Source organism: Gorilla gorilla, chromosome 11 (genome assembly GCF_029281585.2).
Source record: "Gorilla gorilla gorilla isolate KB3781 chromosome 11, NHGRI_mGorGor1-v2.1_pri, whole genome shotgun sequence".
NCBI lineage: Eukaryota > Metazoa > Chordata > Mammalia > Primates > Hominidae > Gorilla > Gorilla gorilla.
In genome coordinates, this window is record NC_073235.2 from 79,556,529 (window position 1) to 79,567,230 (window position 10,702).

Below are 10,702 nucleotides of genomic sequence, written 5' to 3' on the forward strand. Positions count from 1 at the left end.
CTCTGGAGTCAGAAAGATCTGGGTTTTTAATTACAGCTCCACCATTTACTGTGAGATCTTGTCCAAGCTACTTAATATCTCTAAACCTTAGTGTCCTCATCTGTAAAATAGAGACAAAGGTATACACTTCATGGAGTTGTCAAAAGGATAAAGAGCATTGCATAGATGAAGTCATTATCATATTGCCTGGTACTTGGTAACTATAGTAATAGTAGCACTACTGGTAGTATCGATGGTGATTAACAATATCTGACTGATAAAGGACTACAATGGTTTAAAGTACTGATAAAGATGCAAATGGACTTTTACACCTCCAATCTTCTCTCTATAGATACTTAAACTGAACTTAAGTAAAAATGTAGACATGCATACAAGTATACACATACCTGCGTGTGTCAAGTGTAAATATTTATATTTTATTTTATCTAATAAAATATTTTTATTTTATACAGATATGTCAAGTTAAAATATTCATATTTCCCCTTTTCACCAGGTATATTTTATTTATATTTCTTAAATGTCCATATAGGTGTTTTCTGTCAGTCATTCATACCAGCATTTCAAGTAATTTTTACTAAGAGAATTTACCTGTCTTAGAAAAACATTCAGATGCAGTTGTTAGGTTCAGCTGCTCCTAAAGAATACAGCATGATGAAAATGTCTCTAGAGCATCATAAAGAAACATTTCAATATTTAAGATGGCTGTCCTGGCTAACACGGTGAAACCCCGTCTCTACTAAAAATACAAAAAAATTAGCCAGGCGTGACGGCTGGCGCCTGTAGTCCCAGCTACTCGGGAGGCTGAGGCAGGAGAATGGCGTGAACCCGGGAGGCGGAGCTTGCAGGGAGGCGGAGCTTGCAGGGAGCCGAGATTGCGCCACTGCACTCCCGCCTGGGCCACAGAGCGAGACTTCGCCTCAAAAAAAAAAAAAAAAAAAGATGGCTGGATTGACTCCAAGGACTGAGAGACAGTCTGTCTATCACCAGCTCAGCTTCAGAAATACAGTTCTTGGCTCCAGTTTGCAGTTCAATGTATGTGATCAGTGCAAATACAAGGTGAATAAATCTTAAAGATACTGAACTAAGTTATTTCTCGACACAAGAACACAAGGGACAAGACATTCTTGATTAGTCGATGTCTGAGCTAGTATTTCATCTTGGACTAGCTGATGTGAAGGTTAATGTTATTGACTCCCTTTTTGAATCTTCTTTGGAGAAAAGCAATATTCCGCTTTGAATTGGTTATTATCGCAACACACTCCCCATATATAAGATCTGTCAATATTCCTTCATCTGGGAGATTCTTCAGGTCTAAGGTTTTACCGGTCATGACTTGAAGTAATCTACATCACAATTCACGTGCAATTCACTTCACTTACACAGTTCAACCTTTCTGAACAAGTGAGAATCTTCCCAACAGGGACTATATTTACCTGTCATACATCCACAGCTGTGCAGAGGAAATAGAGTGGAGAATAGAGTTCAGGGCATTTTAGAAGCTCGGAAAATTTGTTTCTCAAATAACCAGTGAAGGATTGGTGTAAACATCAAAAGTTCCTAGGTTTGATGCAAGTACAGTATGTCAATTCTCTAGGGCTGCTATAACAAAATACTTCAAGCTGGGTGGCTTAAACAGGAGATTATTGTCTCAGTTCTGGAGGCTACAAGTCCAAAGTCAAAGTGTTGGCAGAGTTGGTTCCTTCTAAGGATTATGAAGGAGAATTTATTCCATGCCTCTATCCTAGCTTCTGGTGGCTCCAGGCATTCCTCGGCTTGTGGCAGTACGATTCCAATCTCTGTCTCCATTTCCATATGGCTGTGCTTTCCGTGTGTGTTCACGCCATCTTCCTTCCATGCATGTCTGTCTCTGTGTCCAAAGTTCCTTTTTGTATAACCTTTATACAAGGTTACCAGTCCATTAGAGTAGGCCCATCCCAATGACCTCATTTTCACTGTTACCACTGTAAATATGCTATTTTCAAATTATTTAAGATCATGTTCTGAGATATGGGGCGGGCCAGGGCAGGGGGAGGGGGTAGGACTTCAGCATATCTTTTTGTTTGCATACTTACAGGATGCAAAACTCTTGAGCCAAACAGAGTAAGGAAATGACACAGTCACTTTCCAGCAATGTAGGCCCAGGAAAACTACCAAAGTAATACAAAAGATTCAATTCTATCCTGCAAAAATTATCTTTTCATTGTTTAATCTCCTTTTCTGAAAGCTACCATTAACATAATTTCAGTTTCAATCCTTGTGATTTAAACTTTTTTTTTCCCCTAACAGAAGAAGTAGTTTCTTCTGTTAGGTACAAGATTCCCCCAAGTTTTCTATGCCTTTTACTTCATTAGCAAGAGGGTTTGGTATAAATTGCAGCCAACTCCTCTGCATTTTATTTTGCAGAGAGAAATAGATGTACATGGTAATTATCATTGGGCGCGAGTTAGTTATAAATTGATGAAATGTCTTCCAGACATTAGAAAACTGACCTCATCATTCTCAGAAGAATGTTTTTCCTCTTTTCACCTCTGTCCTTCAGCTTCTTAGAGCCAACACCATCCAGGAAGGGTTTAAATAAGAACCTACAGTAGTTATGATGTTCCTAGGCCACAAATATTGCTTGTACCAAGGATTAGGCTCCTGGAAACAAACTTTCAGTTTCTGTCAGGTATCCTTCAAGAAAGAACACTGTGAATCTGGGACTACCTCCTTCCTTTACCAAAAGTTCATGTTTTAAGCCCTTGAACCTCCTAAAGGACTAGGCCACTACCATATTAGAAATGAGACACAAGAGACTAATTAATAGAAAACATATTTGAATCCAACTTTGGACTTAGTGAGATTTGGAGATTGTACTTCACAGCAGAAGCAATAATGTGAAAAGTAAAGCCAATGTAAGAAATGCTTAGGTTACCTTTGTAACTGCATCTTCCCCCAGATTGTGTGTGAGTTTTGCATATTCCAAAGTCAGAAGAAGAATAACGGCTCAAGAGACATATAAATACTAGAGGCTGGGCGCAGTGGCTCACACCTGTAATCCCAGCACTTTGGGAGGCCGAGGCGGGCGGATGACAAGGTCAGGAGATCGAGACCATCCTGGCTAACACGGTGAAACCCCGTCTCTACTAAAAGTACAAAAAAAAATAAAAATAGCTGGGTGTGGTGGTGCACGCTTGTAGTCCCAGCTACTCAGGAGGTTGAGGCAGAAGAATCGCTTGAACCTGGGAGGCAGAGGTTGCAGTGAGCCGAGATCGCGACTCTGTACTCCAACCTGGGCGACAGAGCGAGACTCCGTCTCAAAAAATATAAATAAATAAATAAATAAATAAATAAATAAATAAATAAATAAATAAATGCTAGAGAGAAACCCAGTCTCTAGAACTTACAAGTCAGAGTTACAGAATTATAACGAATTCTAACAAATTTGAAAATGAAATGCCAAAATCAAAGGACCACTTAGTGACATCTTATTTTTACCTGAATAATTGACATCACAGAAAATCAAGTTGTGGAAGGTACATCTGCAGTAACAACAGCCCCAGATTTATGTACAACACGTGGATTTCTAGATCTTTCTAAAGGTGCCAACATGTGCTAGATGAAAGAAAAAGAAGTATTAGAATCATCTTCCCTAAACATGACTGATAAATTCCAGAGAGAAAAGCCAGTTAGCTTAATGGTTGTTTGGCTGTTTCTGCTATAGAGTACTGGTTTTACATACTTTTATTTGAAGTGAAATTGTAGCTTTGCAATACATACATTTTGTGACATCTCATAACATTGATGTGTCATAACTAGAATAATTGTGTTGCACGATCTTAAAACTAAGACAGCCCTTAACAATTATCTATCTTTTTTTTTTTTTTTTTTTTTTTGAGATGGGGTTTCACTCTTGTTGCCAAGGCTGGAGTGCAATGGTGCAAGCTCAGCTCATTGCAACCTCCGCCTCCCAGGTTCAAACGATTCTCCTGCATCAGCCTCCCGATTTTCTCATCACTAGAAACTGCTCCTGGGATTACAAGCATGCACCACCACACCCAACTAATTTTGTATTTTTCGTAGAGATAGGGTTTCTCCATATTGATCAGGCTGGTCTTGAACTCCTGACCTCAGGTGATCCACCCGCCTTGGCCTCCCAAAGTGCTGGGATTACAGGAATGAGCCACCACGTCCAGCCTAACGATTACCTATCTTTTCAACGTGGCTTTTACGTACATGATTACTGTGTCTCACTTGAGCTTCCAATGACTCTGTAAGGGAGATAGAATGTTGTTCACTTGAAAACTACAGAGGTCCAGAGTGGATGTGGGACTTGCCCAAACTCACCCAGAGGACAGGGCCACACCTGGGCACTCCACACCCTTTCCATCCTCTTTTCATTTCTATTTCACATCCACCCCACTTCCAAACACTGTGCTCAAACACTTCAGCACCTGAATCACAGTTCCTCTCTCTCTCCTGTCTTTAACCATTACCCAAAATAACAGCAACATCCATCCACCTTGACCACAGAATCTGCCAGCAGCTCTTTCAACTCCGTTGCATGTTCGCCACAACTTTTATTTTCTCATCACTAGGAACTGCTCCCCTCTAAGATCTCTAGTCAGTCTCCCTTTCTGAAACAATCTCCTCACTTTCTTCTCCCACTCCCAATGTATCTGTTCAATCTGCCTTTTGCCACAGTCAGTAAAAAGAATACTGATAGAGAACCTAAGAAATAGATGGAAGACCAGCTAGACATGGACACAGGCAACACTGAGTTTTACCCCTCAGCCTAGCCCACCCCTCAACCACACGGTCTCTCCCCATATGCCAATCCATATCTGCTCAAAAGGCCTTAATTTTCTCCCCAGCAATGGATGGTCATTTCAGCATTACCCCCTGCAGCATCCTACAATCCCTCAATTCCTTAATCTTCCATCATTCCAATCCCTAAATCTGGATTATTTCATATTTCTCATTCTCTACTCCCAGATGACCTTGCTGCTAGATAAGATCATAAAACTATTATGACTAGGTCCACCACAAATTCAAATTGTCCAGCTTGGTCTAAAACTTTTAAATAACTGCAAGACCCAAAGAGAACCAAAGAATGGGTAGATGTTTTAAAGATGCAGATTTTGGTTTGAAATAAGATGGAAACATATAACCCCTTTAGCTAACAAGCAACCAAAAAATAATGAGCTCAGCATTACTGTTGGCATTTTTTTTTTTTTTTTTGACAGAATCTCACTCTGTCACCCAGGCTGGAGTGCAGTGGCGCAATCTTGGCTCACTGCAAGCTCTGCCTCCTGGGTTCATGCCATTCTCCTGCCTCAGCCTCCCGAGTAGCTGGGACTACAGGTGCCCAACACCACACCCAGCTAATTTTTTTGAATTTTTGGTAGAGAAGGGGTTTCACCGTGTTAGCCAGAATGGTCTCAATCTCCTGACCTCGTGATCCACCCACTTCGGCCTCCCAAAATGCTGGGATTACAGATGTGAGCCACCACGCCTGGCAGAGTCTTGTCCTTGTCACCCGGGCTGGAGTACAGTGGGGTGATCTTGGCTCACTGCAACCTCTGCCTCCCGGGTTCAAGTGATTCTCCTTCCTCAGCCTCTGAAGTAGCTGGGATTACAGGCGTGCACCACCAAGCCTGGCTAATTTTTGTATTTTTAGTAGAGACGGGGTTTCACCATGTTGGCCAGGCTGGTCTCATACTCCTGACCTCAGGTGAGCTGCCCGCCTCAGCCTCCCAAAATGCTGGGATTGCAGGCATGAGCCACCGCACCAGCCTGTCGACATTTAAGTGGAGTTTAGATCAGAGGTTCCCGGACATGACTGATTATAAGAAATACCTGCAGAGATTTTTTTTGTCTTTGAGACAGGGTCTCATTCTGTCATCTAGGCTGGAGTGCAATGGCATGATCATGGCTCACTGCAGCCTCAACCTCCCACACTCAGGTGATCCTCCTGCCTAAGCCTCCCTAGTAGCTAGGACCACAGGTGTGTGCCACCATGCCCAGCTAAGTTTTTTATTATTATTTGTAGAGATGGGGTCTCCCTGTATTGCCCAGGCTGGCCTCAAACTCCTGGCCTCAAGGCATTCTTCTGCCCCAGCCTCCCAAAGTGCCAGGATTACAGGTATGAGCCACTGCACTGGCTGAAATTTTTTTAAAATACAGAATCTCAGGTCCCACTTCAGACCTAATGAATAAAAACCTCTGGGAGGTGTTGATTTCTAAAGCTCCCTAGAAGTTTCTGATGCAGCCAACCCATAGAATGACATTAGGTTTCCACTGGGCTACACTACTGATTGTACCTTTTCCAGGACACAATGAAAGGGATTGCTTCACTGAGGGGAAATCCAGGTTGAATGGTCTGCCTTTACAGTTTATTCCACTCCTTACTTTCTCCTCTACTTGAACCTGAAGGCTGTCAATGTTGCCTACTGCTTACACTCTCTTTTTGTCCCACTGTGGCACTTACGGCTCAACAACCTGACGCTCCTAGGCAGCAGTCTAAGGTTCCTGCCAGAAAGTCTCGAAATGACCACAATGGATGTCCGTGTGAATCCAGCTCATTGCACCTCCACCGACATGAAGCTCACACCATCTCTTAGTTTTCCCACTAGCATGGATGGGATGCTCATTCTTCATGCTCCAATGCTGTCTTGCCTCATTTATAATGACTTTATGTTAGTCAAAATAAATGCTTTTTCACTTCTGCCCTTATAGCAAAAGTAAAAGCCAGATGAACATCGCATCTTTGCTGGACAATACTTCAATACATTTGTAGCTGCAGTTGGCCTCCGTGGACTCTATTGTAGAGCGCAGCTTATGTCACTGATTTTGAAACATCTTTATGGTCAGTGAAAAGATCAAGCATTACCTCCAGTGATGGTAAGAACCAAAGAGCCAGTTCCAGTAACATCCATGAGTATGACTCATACGTCTGATCAGTTGATTTATAGTAAATCTCCCCTGCATGTATCTTGATAAAAGCAGACCTTTCAGGTTTCCTTTTTTAACTTAATGTTCCCTACCAAGGCTTTCCTTTTCATACTTTTCAGTTGTCAAATTATACAAATTTATACTTTTGCTCATTTACTATGGATATGATTGACTACATAATTCTTTTAAAAAGTTACCTGCAAATAACACATGAAAAAAATAGGTCATACTCTAAACATTGTCTCTTCTTGTCTTTTTTCATTAAATTGCAGAAGATTTCATACAGGTCAGCATAGCTGGCACCTCCTTACTTTCATTTCTGTAACCATTTTCTTTATTATTGATAACAGTCGTGACAATAAAAATAGTAATAATGCCTGCCTGCCTGCCTCCCCAAGAGCATAAACGTCTGGGTCCCTAGTACAGGCAGGCACTGAAATAAACAACAAATGCTCTGTATCCTTTGTTTAACATCTTGAATGTCTTAACCAATTTGCATAGTTACTATGCATTTCTAACAATTCTCAGTTACTAAAGGCAAGATAGTGGTTAAAAAATTAAATTAAAGTTGCCTTCTCTCTTTTTTGTTCATTTCACAGAGCAGCCTCACATTTTCAGTCTTTCAAGTCTCACATACACATCACAAATCCACTGAAACTGGATAAACACTAGAGAAATACTCTTTTCAAGGAAAAATGAAGGTCAGAATTTGTGTAGCAGTTTTGCCTAACCGTAGAGGTACCTAGAGAAGATGGATTAGCTAAAAGTGAGCTATTTCTCTGAGGAAAACATGAGTTTCAGGCTCACAATCTGGACTGTTCTCACCCAGAATAATTCACCCTTCCCTTATTAAATAAGCCTTTTGGAAATGTTACTTCATCACTCGCTATCCAGTGAAATAGGCATTGACTGGCTGATTATTTCTAGCATCACACTTACCTGTCAAGAGGCAGCTACAAGATGAACAGGTCAGGAGGTATACATCAAGTTCTTCTGAAACATAGAAAAATTAAAATGATTAACAAAAGCCCCCATTTGGCCTACATTTTATTTTGTATTCCATTCCATTTACTAAACATTGATGGAACTCTTATTGCCCCAGACAAAGTTCCCTTGAAAGTTGAAGCTGAGGCAAGGCTTAAGTGCTAAACTTTATTGGGAGGTGTGATCCCAGGTCAGCGTGAGTGATGGGAAAGAGAACTGCCGCAGGTTAGCAAGGGAAGAACTACAAACTGTTGCAATGGCAAATCAGCCACTTCACAAACAGACATGCTCACTGGGATAGGCTGCACAGAAAGCTTTTCCATGGACTAGTCCATCGTGGGGTGGAAAAGAGAAAAAGAGATTATCTACCAACTCCCTCACATCTCCTGCATCCTGGGGCCTTACAAGTCAGTTGCCATCGCAGCCTTTGGAGTAGAAGAAGAGGACCAAAGCTCTAGGGAGACAGGCGAAGGCCAGAAAATTTCAAGTGGCACACAAGAGGCATCTGGTACACTTATCATGTGCAACAAATGTCTTCTATGCCATTTCCTAGTCTAATATGACTATCAAAATTAAAATTTACATACAATTAAATACATCCTACCTATATGTTCAAATCACAACTGTCTTAGTCCACTTTGCATTACTATGAAGAAGTTTATTTGGCTCATGGTTCTGCAGGCCATACAAAAAGAAACACACTAGCATCTGCTTCTGGTGAGGACCTCAGGATGCTTCCAATCATGGCAGAAGGGAGGGGAGCCAGTGTGTCACAGGGTGAGAAAGGGAGCAAGAGAGAGGGGTAGGAGGTGCAAGTCTCCTTTTAACAATCAGATCTCACATTAACTAATAGAATGAGAACTAAGTCGTTACAGTAAGGATAGCACCAAGTCCATCATGAGGGATCTGCCACTATTACCTAAACACCTCCAACCAGGGCCCACCTCCAACACTGGGGATCAAATTTCAACAAGAGGCTTGGAGGGCACAAATATCCAAACTATGTCAGCAACTAAGAAAATGCCTTCTGATCAATGATTTCTTTTGAAGACCTATGTAATAATATACGATTTTTTAAAAAATTATTTTCACCTATGAATCTCATTTATATTTCAATATTTCAAAACAACAAACAAATAAAGAAAAAAAACTTTTTTTTGATACAGGGTCTTGCTCCGTCACCCACGTTGCAATGCAGTGACATAAGCATAGCTCACTGCAGCCTCGAACACCTCAACTCAAGCCGTGCTCTTGTCTCTGCCTCCCAAGTAGTAGGACTACAGGCATGCATCACCATGCCCAGCTAGTTTTTGATTTTTATTTTAGAAGCAGGGTCTCGCTATGTTGCCCAGGCTGGTCTTGAACTCCTGGCCTCAAGCTATCCTCCCACCTCAGCCTCCCAAAGCACTGGGATTACAGTCATAAGCCACTGTGCCTGGCCAGAAAAAAAGCATTTGATCTCCTTCTGGAGAACTTTCACTGGTTAAAGCCCCTTGAGACTAGCATAATTAAATAAATATTATATCGGGGCTTATAAGGAAACACTGAGAAACCAAGTGAGCTCTCAAAGTGCCGCCTGTCAGAAAGGTGGTTAGGAAAGACTCCGACTTCCTCAACAGAGTCATGCAAGCAATATATTTGGTGTGACAGAAGAAGGAAGGAGAAATTTAGGAAGAATAAACTACTCCCTTCCATAGTATACAAATAAATTATTTGTATGAAAGTAATATGAGCAATGCTGCAACTATGGTTATAATACTTTAAGTCTGTCTTACAGAGAAATTTTTTAAAATTGTCTGCCTGAAATAGCTTTTTTATTATCCTACCAACTTTTCCACTGAATGATTTGTGCCAAAGTAACTCTGCATCTGATGCAATCTGAACCAGTATCATTGGGCATATCTTTGGACATATTTTTAATGTGATTAAGATACTTCAGCTCAGTCTAATAGCTTTCTTCGCCAAGGGTGTCTAAATGTTCTTAAGCTCGACAACTTTACTATTACCACTGCCATTTATTTGGATTGAGTTGGAAATTCATTTTGGCAACAATGTCTGATATTAGTCTGAGAGGCACAGAAGACAACTTAATTTTACTATGCACCAAGTCTTACTTGCCATGAATTCAAGGTGCTGACACTGTTGATCCTAAATTATTGGACTACTTTTATTTTCAATTTGTCCAAAATTACTGAAAGAACAAAAAGCAAAATCCTATTTCCCACATTTTGATTATTCTCTATCTACAAAGAGGATAAAAGATGCATTCAGGGTATCCAAAATAGTACTGGGGGACTTTATCTTGCTATAGGACTCGTCCACACAGAAGATGTTTTAGCCCCTAAACATCTGCCTAACAAAGTATCATAGACTGGGTGACTTAACAGAAATGTATGGTCTCACAGTTCTGGAGGCTGGAAGTCCAAAATCAAGGTGCCAGCAGGGTTGGTTCCTTCTGAGGGCTCTGAAGGATCTGCTCCAGGCCTCTCTTGGCTTGCAAATGATGGTCTTCACGTTCACCTGGCATTCTCCTTGTATGCATGTCTCCTTCTTTAAAGGACAACAGTAATACTGGATCAGAGCCCACCCTAATTATCTCATTTTAACATGATTATCTCTGTAAAGACTCTATCTCCAAATACAACCACATTCTAGGGTATTTTGGTTAGGACTTTAATAAAATACAAATTTGGGGTTGGGGGCAACTCAACCTATAATACTCTTGTATTTTGCTTAAAAGTCCTGCCATAGATGGGATCCTCTGGGTAATGGCAGAAGTTAAAAT

General features: G+C 41.0%; 1 long non-coding RNA gene across 1 annotated transcript; it reads right to left on the reverse strand.

Annotated features, from left to right (window-relative positions):
* Window positions 1-3,420: 3,420 nt before the first annotated feature.
* Window positions 3,421-10,461, reverse strand: LOC129532119 (uncharacterized). The gene is made up of 3 exons (XR_008677744.2): window positions 10,321-10,461; window positions 7,873-7,926; window positions 3,421-3,594 (listed from the first exon to the last, which is right to left on the reverse strand). It is a non-coding gene; the product is annotated as an uncharacterized lncRNA (long non-coding RNA).
* Between the last annotated feature and the right edge of the window lie 241 nt (window positions 10,462-10,702).